This window comes from Neofelis nebulosa, chromosome 3, assembly GCF_028018385.1.
Source record: "Neofelis nebulosa isolate mNeoNeb1 chromosome 3, mNeoNeb1.pri, whole genome shotgun sequence".
In the NCBI taxonomy this organism is placed as follows: Eukaryota; Metazoa; Chordata; class Mammalia; order Carnivora; family Felidae; genus Neofelis; species Neofelis nebulosa.
The window spans coordinates 39932618-39945615 of record NC_080784.1 but is presented as its reverse complement, the minus strand read 5'-3'; the positions used below and the strand labels follow the sequence as shown (position 1 = coordinate 39945615).

At 36.2% G+C, this 12998-nt stretch overlaps 1 protein-coding gene across 26 annotated transcripts in view; it reads left to right on the top strand.

Moving 5' to 3' along the window:
* PSD3 (pleckstrin and Sec7 domain containing 3) overlaps positions 1-12998 on the top strand; it is a 747126-nt gene that overhangs the window by 413968 nt on the left and 320160 nt on the right. The gene's annotated exons all lie outside the window — the stretch shown is intronic.

Sequence of the window (12998 nt, the reverse complement as noted above, 5' to 3'; positions counted from 1 at the left end):
TCTTTGGATCAAAAGTAGCATTTGTTATGTATTTTTATTTATTAATTTAGAGGGAGAGTGAGAAATAGAGAGTGTGAGCATGGAAGGGGGCAGAGAGAGGGAGAGAAAGAATCCCAAGCAGGCTCCTTGCTGTCAGCACAGATCCTGATGCAGGGCTTGGTCTCACAAACCTGAGCCAAATCAAGAGTTGTATGCTTTAACCTACTGAACCACCCAGGCACCCCAGGATCGAGAGTAACAATTTAATTTATGTCTCTTCAGATTTCTTTGGACCAGTAGTAACATTCCAACTATGGTTAGATAGTAGGGAATATTTATTGAAGGCCTACTATGCTTTCAGTGGGGGTTGTGGATTTGGAGAACTAGCTAGAACTAAATGGACTCCTGTCCTCACAAACTACTGAGAAAGATGGATGGTTCTTTTTCCCTTAAATGAATAGTTATTCCATATTAAAATTAAAATATAAACTGTGCTTGTTCTCGACAGAAAGTTATCAAAGAAGATAAACTGATAAACCTTATTGTATTTATTTTTAAAAATTTTTAACATTTATTCATTTTAGAGAGACAGAGCACCAGCAGGGGTGGGGCAGAAAGGGAGAGGGAGACACAGAATCTGAAGCAGGTTCCAGGTTCTGAGCTGTCAGCAGAGAGCCTGACCAAGGCTCGAACTCACAAGCCGTGAGATCATGACTTGAGCTGAAGTCAGATGTTTAACCGACTGAGCCACCCAGACACCACAGCCTTGAATGTATTTAAATGTATGAAAAATGAGAAATTTATTTCAAGGCTTTAATTCAGAGACTTAAATTAATATTTTGCTTTAATTTTGCCTTGGACTACGTTAAAGGCATGGATGATACACTGAGCTCTTTTTCACAGTTTACAATTCCACAGCAGTTTCCCTTTTCACTCAAATGACCTAAACAGATAAATGAATGCTTTGTGCAAATAAGAATGTTTCCCTTGCAAGTTGCTTTGAGTATAAATTCTAGATACCTATAGTATAAAGTAGAATAATTTGGATACCAAAAGACAACCAGTGATAAAATATTTAATTTCTTTGAAGTTGAAGTCTGGCTGGGAGGATGTGATATTTGAGATAGGCCTTTGAAATATAGGTACAATTATACTAGTAGACTTGTTTTGGTTTTTAGTTAGATTATCATTCTGTTTCACCTTCCACCCCCTTTCTCACCCATATAAACATTAATGTTCTCTGTGGTAAGTACCTCTCCTTATTATTTCACCAAATCAAGACAACACTTCATTTAACAAAATCTGCCAAGCCATCTGTCATGTTTCACGGCTGCCCATCCCAACACTTGGATGTGGTTTGTGCTTAAGCATCCTTAGGACGATGTAGAAAAGAAGGGAAAATGGATATTCTGCTTTTAGTTCTGGCAGAATAAGGCATTCCTAAGATTTTATAATAAATAATAAAACCTTTAAGTACATGAATAGAGAGGGATGAGAATGTAGAATGTGGGCCAGCTCTGGATTGGAGGCTGAACTTTCTGAGAGACATTATCACGTGGTGATTATGATTGTGGACTTGGGAGCTATACTGACTGGGTTCTAATCCCAGCTCCTGCTGAGGGATTATAAGTAAATTCACTGAAACTTAGTCCCTTGATTTCCTCTTCTGTGAAATGGGAGATTTTATTAGTACCCATCTCATCAGTTGTTTTAATAATTGAATGAGTTACTATATAAAGCCTTTAGAGTCCTAACATGCAATAAATGCTATATATGATAGCTATTATATATTTTTATTTAAAATATTATTTTATTTTTTACCAGCTTGAAGTAGACTTGGAAGGGCCTACATCCCTTTCTTCCAGGGTTTGGATCTAAGGTGTTTTTACAACTACTAGGGCTAATTAAGATTAGCTTTAATGCACAAGACCTCTATTGCCCATCCTTTTTTAGCCTAGGCATACACATTCTCTTGCTGTTTCAAAGGGACTGTCTGTGAACTTGACTTTGAGCATTTGCTCCTTTTGTGGTAAGATTTTTAACTGTCATTTATGTCTTCCTTTCTTTCCAAAGACTTGTTGGTTCCACTTTTGCACTGTTGGTGGGATTGCAGACTGGTGTAGCCACTCTGGAGAACAGAGTATGGAGGTTACTCAAAAACTTAAAAAACAGAACTACCCTACAATCCAGCAATTGTACTACTAGGTATTTACCCAAAGGTTACAAAAATACTGATTCAAAGGGGCACATGCACTCTGATGTTTATAGCAGCATTATCAGTAATAGCCAAACTATGGAGAGAGCCCAAATGTCCATTGCTTGATGAATGAATAAAGAAAATATGGTATATATATATATACAATGGACTATCACTCAGCCATCAAAAAGAAAAAATGAAATCTTGCCATTTGCAATGATGTGGATGGAGCTAGAGAGTATTATGCTAAGCAAAATAAGTCAGTCAGAAAAAGACAAATACCATATGATTTCACTCGTATGAGGAATTTAAGAAACAAAACAGATGAACGTATGGGAAGGGGGGAAAAAAGAAAAAAAAAGTGAGAGGGAAACAAACCAGACTTTTAAGGATAGAGAACAAACTGAGGGTTGATATAGGGTGTTGGGGGGGGAGGGCCTAAATGGGTGATAGACTTTAAGGAGGGGACTTGTTGTGATGAGCACTAAGTGTTATATGTAACTGATGAATCATGAATTCTGCTCCTGAAACCAATGTTGCACTGTATGTTAACTACCTAGAATTTAAATAAAAAATTAAAAAAAAAAAAAGACGTTGGTTCTGAAGAATCAGAATTTTCCACAAGAAACATTTGTTCCATAAAGTCTGTGTTAACATTGTGGAGACACTTGAAAATGAACCTTGGTTAATCCTGTATTTTCCTTGCCTTTTTACCTTGTTAACAACAGGTTATTTCTCCTCGACTTTATCTCTCTTGCCACGCTTTTATATCTTATATTTGGCTTGGGTCTTTGAAGCTACAAGGGTGGTGGTCCCGTACCTTCTTACTTAGGACTGTTTGGAGAAAACATAAGAGAGCAGGTGGGCATCTAGCAACCTTTCTTTTCTCCCACAGAGTTTTAGACACTTCAAATAATTCCCATCTCCATTAATATCCCAGGATTATTTGGGGATCTTTAAAGAGAACAAGAACTAATTTGCTTCCTCAAAGGTTCTTCCAGATTCCAGGACCAGTTTAAGTTTGGTCTTAAACTGTTCTGTAAGTTTTATTTCATCTGAGTTTCCTGTGAATCTCTATTCTTGGCTATAACAGAAAAGCCACATTTTTATCTTCAATCTATTCTGCTTTCCATTTCTAATCCTGTGATAATCCTTCATTTCTCATTATATATGGGGGAAACACAAGAACTTTGGGTGATAGCCACAAGTTATTTAAATATTTAGAAGGAAAGTAGCCATTTCAAAATACATTTACATGAAAGTGGGGACGAAGTAAAAAGAAATGAGGCAGAAGAAGGAGCCAGTGAAAAGCGTCATAGTGGAAGGTCAGTTATTGGGTGCATGATTGCATTTTGGGTAGATCCAGACTGAAGATTTCCACAATGAAACATGAAACCCTAGTTGTTTTCTGTCTCAGCTTTCTTATTGCCACGTACCATTTGATACTCAGATAAAGTTCTTTATATTTTTATCATTGTCATAGTTAAGTCTTTAATTTTCTTTTTTTCTTGAGCAGCAAATGAATTCAGTAGGTGCCAATGGGAATTAGGGGAAAAAAATAGCTAGGGGCACCTGGGTGGCTCAGTCGATGAAGCATCCAATTCTTGATTTCGGTTCAGTTATGATCTCACAGCTTGTGTGAGATTGAACCCTGCGTCTGATAGTGCGGAGCCTGCTTAGGATTCTCTCTTGCCCTCTCTCTCTGCCACTCCCCTGCTCTCAGGCTCTCCCTCTCTCTCAAAACAAATAAACTTTTTTTTTTTAATTTTTTTTTAACGTTTATTTATTTATTTTTTTTGAGACAGAGAGAGACAGAGCATGAACGGGGGAGGGTCAGAGAGAGGGAGACACAGAATCTGAAACAGGCTCCAGGCTCCGAGCTGTCAGCACAGAGCCTGACGCGGGGCTCAAACTCACAGACCGCGAGATCATGACCTGAGCCGAAGTTGGCCGCCTAACCGACTGAGCCACCCAGGCGCCCCACAAATAAACTTTTTTTTAAAGAAAAAAACTAGCTAAAAAATCTTCTTTAAGAATTTTTATATCATCTTAATGATGGAGAGGGTAGAATCAACAAGACACCCAAGTCTCTCAACATGATTCTAATATAAGTAAAACACAAAACTGAATACAATTTGTAGAGTGTTTTGAAACATACCTCCTTTGCCTCCTTTTAAGTCTGCTTACATACACAAATAGCTTAATAATAGCTCCAGTTACAAGGCATTGTCACTGGAAATCATTAAAAAGCAAGGTAAATAAATCTTTCTTGGGCAAGTCAATAACACACTATCCTTTCAGGCTATTGCTTGTGATTAGATGTTTGAGTTTAGAGTATTCTTCAGAAATTTAATTTTTCGGGTGGAAATTTTTGCACCTATCTCCTTTCTTGGGAATTTATTAACCTTGAAATTAACTTTCAATCTCTTAAGGGAAGACCAAAAGTTTTCATTCTCTCAGGTGTGTAGTTAACGTGCAGTGTGCACGTGTGTGTGTAAAGATTGTGGGGTAGGGGGGAATGCCAGTTAAATTGATAGAATGTAAATCAGTATACCTAGCTTAGTGGAATTCATGTGCTTCATTTCATTAATGGAATGGTAAATAACATAATGAATTAAATTATTACATATTGTATTGGTCAGAATCCCAATAAAAGTTGTTATTCAGATGTGTTTGTTTTCCCTTAGCTTTCACAAAAGATAGAATTTAGGTGAGGTTTTTTTTAAAGAAGTTTCTGAGGATATACAGGTTACCTATGTCCAATCCTTAATTTATGTAGTTGGCTGAAAGTATTATGTTTTGTTCTAAATGTCGTTTTCTTATTTGGTATTCTTAGGGAAGAATAATTTGTGACAATGATGGAGAAGGGTTGCGTTTAAACAGAGGTTTAAAGGTTAGCAAAGAAAAAGGTTTGCGAAGAAAAATACATCATGTTTTATTTTCAAGTTTTTATTTAAATTCCAGTTAACATACAGTGTAACATTAATTTCAGGTGTAGTCTAGTGATTCATCACTTATATACAATACCCAGTGCTCATCACAAGTGCCCTCCTTAATGCTTATCATCCATTTAAACCAGTCCCCCTGCCCACCTCCCCTCCAATAATCCTTAGTTTGTTCTCTATTATTAAGAGTCTGTTTCCTGGTTTGCCTCTCTCTCATTCTCTCTGTCTCTCTTTTTTACCCCTCCCCCCCATGTTCACCTGTTTTGTTTCTTAAATTCCACATTTGAGTGAAATCATATGATATTTGTCTTTCTCTGGCTGACTTATTTTGCTTAGCATGATACTCTCTAGATCCATCCATGTCATTGCAAATGGCAAGATATCATTCTTTTATGGCTGAGTAATTTTCCATTATGTATACATACACACGCACACACACACACACACACACACATACACACACACATATGCATACACACACAAATACACATCACATTGTTATCCATTCATCAGTCAATGCACATTTGGGCTCTTTCCATAATTTGGCTATTGTTGGTAATGCATGTATACATTTGAATTAGTGTTTTTGTATTTTTGGGGTAAATACTCAGCATGATTACTGGATCATAGCATAGTTCTAATTTAACTTTTTGAGGAACCTCCATACTATTTTCCACAGTGGCTGCACCAATTTGCATTCTTACCAACAGTATAAGAGGGTTCCCCTTTCCCTGCATCCTTGCATCATTTCTTATTTCCTGTATTATTAGTTTTAGCCATTCTGACAGGTGCAAGGTGGTATCTCATCGTGGTTTTGATTTCTGTTTCCCTGATGATGAGTGATATTGAACATCTTTTCATGTTTCTGTTAGTCATCTGTATGTCTTTTTTGGAAAAGTGTCTGTTCATGTCTTCCATCCATTTCTTCACTGGATGATTTGTTTTTTAGGTGTTAAGTTTGATCGGTTCTTTGTAGCTTTCTGATACTAACCCTTTATCTGATATGTCATTTGCAAAGATCTTCTCCCATTGTGTAGGTTGCCTTTTAATTTTGTTGATTGTTTGCTTTGCTGTGCATAAGCTTTTTATCTTAATGAAGTCCCAATAGTTCATTTTTGCTTTTGTTTCCCTTGACTAGGAAATATAAAATTATATCGTGAAGGTTCAAAACCATAAGGCTTTGCAATGACTAACAGTTGTATTTAAGGGTAAACAAACAAACAAAATCAATCAGCCATTAGACATAGCGGTGATTTTTTTATAATCTCAAACCCCAAAAAGTACCTGTTTTACACAGTGTGACATCAAGAGCTGTAAGGAATTTTCTTAAAAAGAGAGAGAACAAAACCAGCCCACTTCACTTCCAGAATTCTGTTTATCTGTCTAATTTGACCCTTTCAGCAGGGAGAAGATTAAAAATTTAATACTGAAAATTGCCCTACTTTTCTTTATCCCAAAAAGCTGGCCTTATGCAACATCCTGTACCCCAACTACATAAGCCATTCTTGCTCCCTACTCTTTAATCTTTACTTCCAGTGTTATCACTGAGGACAAATATAACTAGAGAAATCTGAACAAAGTCAGGTCTTATTAATGTCAGTACTCTGGTTGTGATATTATACTATAGTTTTGCAAATGTTACCATTGGAGGGAACTAGGTAAAAGGCACAAAAAATCTATTATTTCTTACAACTACATGCAGATCTATAATTATGTCAGTAAAACTTTCAATAAAGAAAAGGCCCACTTTAAAAAAAAAAAAAAGAAGAAGAAAAGGCAAATGGGCCTGTTCTCTCCATTCAGAGATTTTGGCATCATATAAATTAGCTTAGTGAAATTTTACTACTCCTGTCTTTCTTTTAAAGTACCAATATCATGATCAGGAGCTTAGACATAACAGCAGCAGCATTAAAAATGGTGGTATATTAAGAAAAAGGCAATGGGAATTAATTTCAAGTGTTGAAAACTGGAAAGTCGCATAAATCTATTTTTAAAAACATTATTATTACTCCGGATACTGTAGAGAACTGTTGGAAAGATGTGAGAGTAGAAATGGAAAAGATGGTGAAGAAATGATCTGTCCATGAGAGAAGGAACAATGGCTTGGATGTGGGTAGTGACAGTATTGAGAAAAACACATTCACTATTGAATTATTTTTAGTTTGTTATTAGAATTTCTGTTGCTAAATTTCCCCTGAATTGCCCCTCTGCCCTCTTCTACATCACCTGCATTCTAAATTGTGTGGAATGGAAGAGCAATAAAAGGGAGAAAAACCCTAATTGTTTCTTCTGAGTTAATGTTTAATCTGTTAGGCCAAATGTGCTGGTAGATCTTGTGGCTCTGTGAAGTGAATAGCATCAGATTTGGAAAAAGCAAGCCCAACATTTTACCTTGGCCAGGAAATTAACTTTTATCAGTTTCCTTGTGTATAACATGGATAATAATACTTTCCTCCAAGAGTGATGATGAGGATTAAATAAGATGATGTGTGTTCACTCCCTCTCTCTCTGCCCCTCTCCCTCCCTCCCTCTCTGTGTCTCAAAATAAACATTTTTTTTAAAAAGGGGCACCTGGGTGGCTCAGTCAGTTAAATGTTTAACTCTTGATTTCGGTTCAGGTCATGATCTCACGGTGTGTGGGATTGGGTGATTGGGCCCTGTTGACTGTGCATAGCCTGACTGAGATTCTCCCTCTGCTGCTCTCCCACTCACATGCACTCTATCTTTCTCTCAAAATAAATAAATAAACATTAAAAAAAAATGATGTATGTTGAGTGGCTACTAGCATTGTGTCATTCAAGTGTTCATAAATGTTAGCTTCTTTGTTTTTTTCTGTTGCTCTAGTTTTTGTAACTAGGTTGTGAAGGTCACTGGGCTTTGAGCCTATCTTAATGCTGCCAGTGGTGGACTGGTGGTGGACCTTTGGTGTGATCATTTTACCTCTTTGTACCTTAGTTTCTTCATTTGTAAAATAAGCAAAGTTAGGCCACGTCCATAACATCTGTCACCGTCACTTGCCACCTGGACCAGAATTTCTTGCTCTGTTTTTCTGTTGTGCCCTTATCTTTTCAGCTAAATATTCGTGATAAAGAAGCTGGAAAAATTCCATAGATGATCTTTAAGGTACATTTCAATCCAAGTATTGGAAACATTCTTAACATAATTTTTTCTTCATAAATTCAAATCATATCTCTCAAGTTTTAACTTTTAAATATTGTATTTACTGGTTTAGACAAAGAAGTATGTTCTTAATAGTCACAGTTCAGATTTAAATCCAGGAAAATTACCTTTGTGGTAGCAGCATTGTCAAAGGATTAATCCTAAAGAATTCTATTAGAGGAAGAAGCAGGCTGCAGTCTGGAAAAAAGTCTAAACTTGTTATAAATGAAAAGCCTGAAGTGAATTCTCAAAAATACTTGATCTGAGTTATATTCGGAGTATGTAGTTGAAAATAGGAACTTATGGGTGGTATTTAAGTGTAGCTAAAAAAAGAGCATCAACTGTTGCCTAGAGTAGGTGATTTCTCTCAGAGAGAAGGTCATGGAAACCTGGTAGCAACAGTATCTATGGAGGAAAAGGGCTTGGATGCTTATCCTGGTATAGGCAGGAGAGCTTTTAAAGAGAAAAACTATGTTAGCAAGCTTTTTTAAGAGAAAAGCTTTAAAGGTTCTTGTTTAAAATATGGAATATTGCTTTTTTCAGTAAAATGAATCAAGCTGAGTTGTGATGAAAGGTTCGTGGTGTGTTTCTGCTTCTGCTTTCCCCATGGAGATCTTGAAGCATGTTTTGCTTCTAGTCGTGTGCTCGTCATGAACAGAATAATGATGCTGCCTTTCATATGGTTCAGACCTTGAATGAAAAGTGGTGACTATAATGAGGATAATACTTTGAAGTAGCTGAAAATCCACAAATCATGTTCATGCTTTTAAATATATATATGTGTATATATATATATATATGTGTGTATATATATATATATATATATATCTCAAAAAGAAGTCTGGTAGAACACTTAACAGAACAGATGCTACTTAAAAAGTACAAACAGATTTTTAACAAAAAAGAAAAAGAAAGAAAGGCAAAAAGTTGGAGTAGGGGAGGTGGTAATCATTAAGAGTACTTTAGTGTAATATTAATGAATCCCAGAGAGATTCTATTTTTAATTTGATCTTGAAGAAGTGCTATATAATTTCATATTCAGCTGCATCTATGGAAATTCGATTGTGTGTTTGGAGATTTTTAAAAATATCATAACATAACCCATCTAGGTTGCTGCTCCTTTCACTGACATATGACCATGTGATATTAATGAGTGTAATGGGTCACACTGTGAACTTAAACCATCCTCCTTTTGCTTATGGTACACCATGTGGGGATGGGTTCCTTAGGAGTGATGTGCTTTTTTTTTTTTAAACAGGTTTTCAATGCTGTGGTAAACAAACTATCAGTAAATACTGTATTCTAAACACAGTGTTTACCTATCCATTAAGGTATGGTGAAACAAATTTTAATTTAAAAGCATTTTTAGCTGTATAATACAAAATGCCATAAATGAAAACAATTTTTTGTGGTTGTATTAATGCTTTGCTTTAAGGTCAGTTCTCTGATAAAGACGGAAAGTTGAAAGCACATAAAAAGTTAAAATAAAAACTCTGAACAGCCACAATAAATGGGTGTTATAGCGTCTGTGTAACACACCTTAAAATTTTACTCAGACCCTCATTTGTGGCCTATTTTTAATAATAACCACAATTTTTACTTCAAAATTTTGGCCTAATCTCCTTCTTTGGTATATCCTAAGCAAATGGCCATGCAGACACAAGTGAATACCAATATGTAAACCACTGCTGAAAACTATGGACTGGCTGGGCCCCTGCCATTGATCATCTCTGAGCCAGCTCTCCACTGACAAAGTAATAGCCACATTCAATTGATTTTTCTAAAACAAAGTTAATAAAACACACGTGTTTAGGTTGTTATTTTTTAGTTGATATTATTTTGAACAAATATATCGTAGTTAGCCATAAATTAGAAGGATGGAGTTGAAGGGAGTGCTGTTATCTATATGGACATTAGCAAGAAGTGATTTGATAATGAGGTGAAGAGAAAATGAAACCTTAAAAAGCACTGGTTCTCCATTTGGAGCAGCTGGAGTTGTTTTGACAAAGGACAGGCAAATCCCTGTAGTCAAAACAGCTTCTCAGAGAATGGCTCTATTACATAGCACATCAGAGTAATGGATGTACTTAATGAGTCATCAGAAATGTTGCATTATGCTTATTTAGTTTAAGGAGAGAGTGTGAAATGGATTTGGAAAGATTGCCAACAAAATTATTTTATAAAGATTTTGGTATCAGAAATTAGCTTCAATTAGAAAATCCACTATTGTAGAATAATTAATATCTCTACTCATTTTTGGACTTCATTCCAAAATGTGTTGGGTTTTTTTGCTGTTAATTTAAAGTTTTATGTTTATTTTAGTTGTTTTAACATTTATTCTTCCCTCAAACTTTTCATAGATAGCAGCATAGTTGTTGTGTTGTAACATTGCTTTCTCAGAAACACTAGGAAACAACATTTTCCCATATTTCACAAGGGAGTGTTTCCTGGATGATGTAGGTACACAAACCTTCCCCTTGCCACTATATATTCCTGTAGTTCTCCCTCATCTCAGCTACCTGTTGAAAATTCTGATACTTTCAGATAAATGAACTACTGTGTTCATTTCTACATACTGCCATTTGAAGACCACTGAGGGAAGTCAGTACCTAATCCTGAGGCAAGTCATTTCATCATTGCTTAATTCTAGAAGCAGTGAGAAGCACTTACTCCTTTTTTTTTAAATTTTTTTTAACGTTTATTTATTTTTGAGACAGAGAGAGACAGAGCATGAACAGGGAAGGGGCAGAGAGAGAGGGAGACACAGAATCCGAAACAGGCTCCAGGCTCTGAGCTGTCAGCACAGGGCCCAGCGCGGGGCTCGAACTCACGGACTGTGAGATCATGACCTGAGCCGAAGTCGGACACTTAACCGACTGAGCCACCCAGGCATCCCGCACTTATTCCTTAAGAATGCAACATAAATAAGTGGTTTCCTCTTTTTCTTTCAATTTTTTTTTCACCTCTAGGAACAGAAATCAAAGACAAATTTGTGTACCTAAAATATTACATTAAAGAATTGTTTGCATTTCAGGTTGTTAGTCATATGTTGTAGACTTAGGCAAAAAAAAAAGACATATTTGAAAAATTAAGGATTTTGAGACTATCTGAATCTTGATTAGATGATATGGCTTGTTGCTTGTGTATGACATTCTCTGTGTTGCTTTTTTTAAAATTTGAGTGTAGGTGACACACAATGTTACATTAATTTCAGGTGTTCAATTTAGCGATTGATAAATTTATACATTATGCTATGTTCACCACAAGTATAGCTACCATCTGACCCAGTACATTGGTATTACAGTATAATTGACTTTATTCCTTATGCTCTGCTTTTTATTCCTGTGACTTATTCTGTAACTGGAAGCCTGTACTCCCATTCCCCTTCACCCATTTTTCCCAAACCTCCACCCTCCTCCCCTCTTTTTTTCTTTGTATTTAGAGTTCTGATTCTGCTTTTTGTTCATTTTTAAAAATTTTAGGGGCGCCTGGGTGGCGCAGTCGGTTAAGCGTCCGACTTCAGCCAGGTCACGATCTCGCGGTCCGTGAGTTCGAGCCCCGCGTCAGGCTCTGGGCTGATGGCTCAGAGCCTGGAGCCTGTTTCCAATTCTGTGTCTCCCTCTCTCTCTGCCGCTCCCCCGTTCATGCTCTGTCTCTCTCTGTCCCAAAAATTAAAAAAAAAAAAAAAAATTAAAAAAAAATTTTAATTCCAGTTTAGTTAACATACACAGTGGTATATTAGTTTTAGGCATGCAATATAGTGATTCAACAGTTCCATATATTAGTGCTCATCAAGATAAGTATACTCTTAATCCCCTTCACCTAACTTATCCATGCCCCATCTACCCCCCACTCTGGTAATCATCTGATGTTCTCTATAGTTAAGAGTCTGTTTTTTGGTTTGTATCTCCCCTGCCCTTTGTTCATTTGTTTTGTTTCTTAAATTCTACATATGAGTGAAATTGTATGGCATTTGTCTTTCTCTTACTAGCTCATTTCGCTTAGCAGAATACCATTAAAACTATCCATGTTGTATCAAATGGCATGATCTCATCATTTTTTATGGCTGTGTACTATTCCAGTGTGTGTATATGTATATGTGTATGTATACATGTGTGTATATGTATATATGTGTAATGTACATATATACATATATGCACATTACATACATACACACATATTTATATGTATATGTATGTCATGTATATATATGTGTGTGTGTGTGTGTATGTGTGTCATTTCCCTTATCCATTTTCCCTGACCCTATTGTTAAGGATAAAGACTGTGTCTTGTTGGTCACAGTATCTCTTGTACCTAGTGTAATTCCAAGAAAAATCAGATATTTAACAGATACTTGCCGTTTTATGTAAAAGCGCAGTGATTTCTGACCATGGTTAGGCTTTGTGAGCATCATGTGAACAACTTGATATTATATGGAGAATTGTGAATGTGTGTGAGTATGTACATAATTCCATCTTTTTTTGAGAGAGAGAAGGTGAGAGAGAGAGAGAGTGAGAGTGTGAGGGGATCCATAGTTTTAATCAGATTGTCAGAAGGATCTTGGTTCTCCCAAATGTTGAGAGCCTATAGACCTAAGACCCTCCTAGATTAGAGACTTATAATACCTTGTTGTTTTAATTTAAATAACCACACCAATTATTTAGGAGAAAGAGTTTTTCTTTCCCCAAAGCATATTGTTCATTCATTAAGGTCCTGCT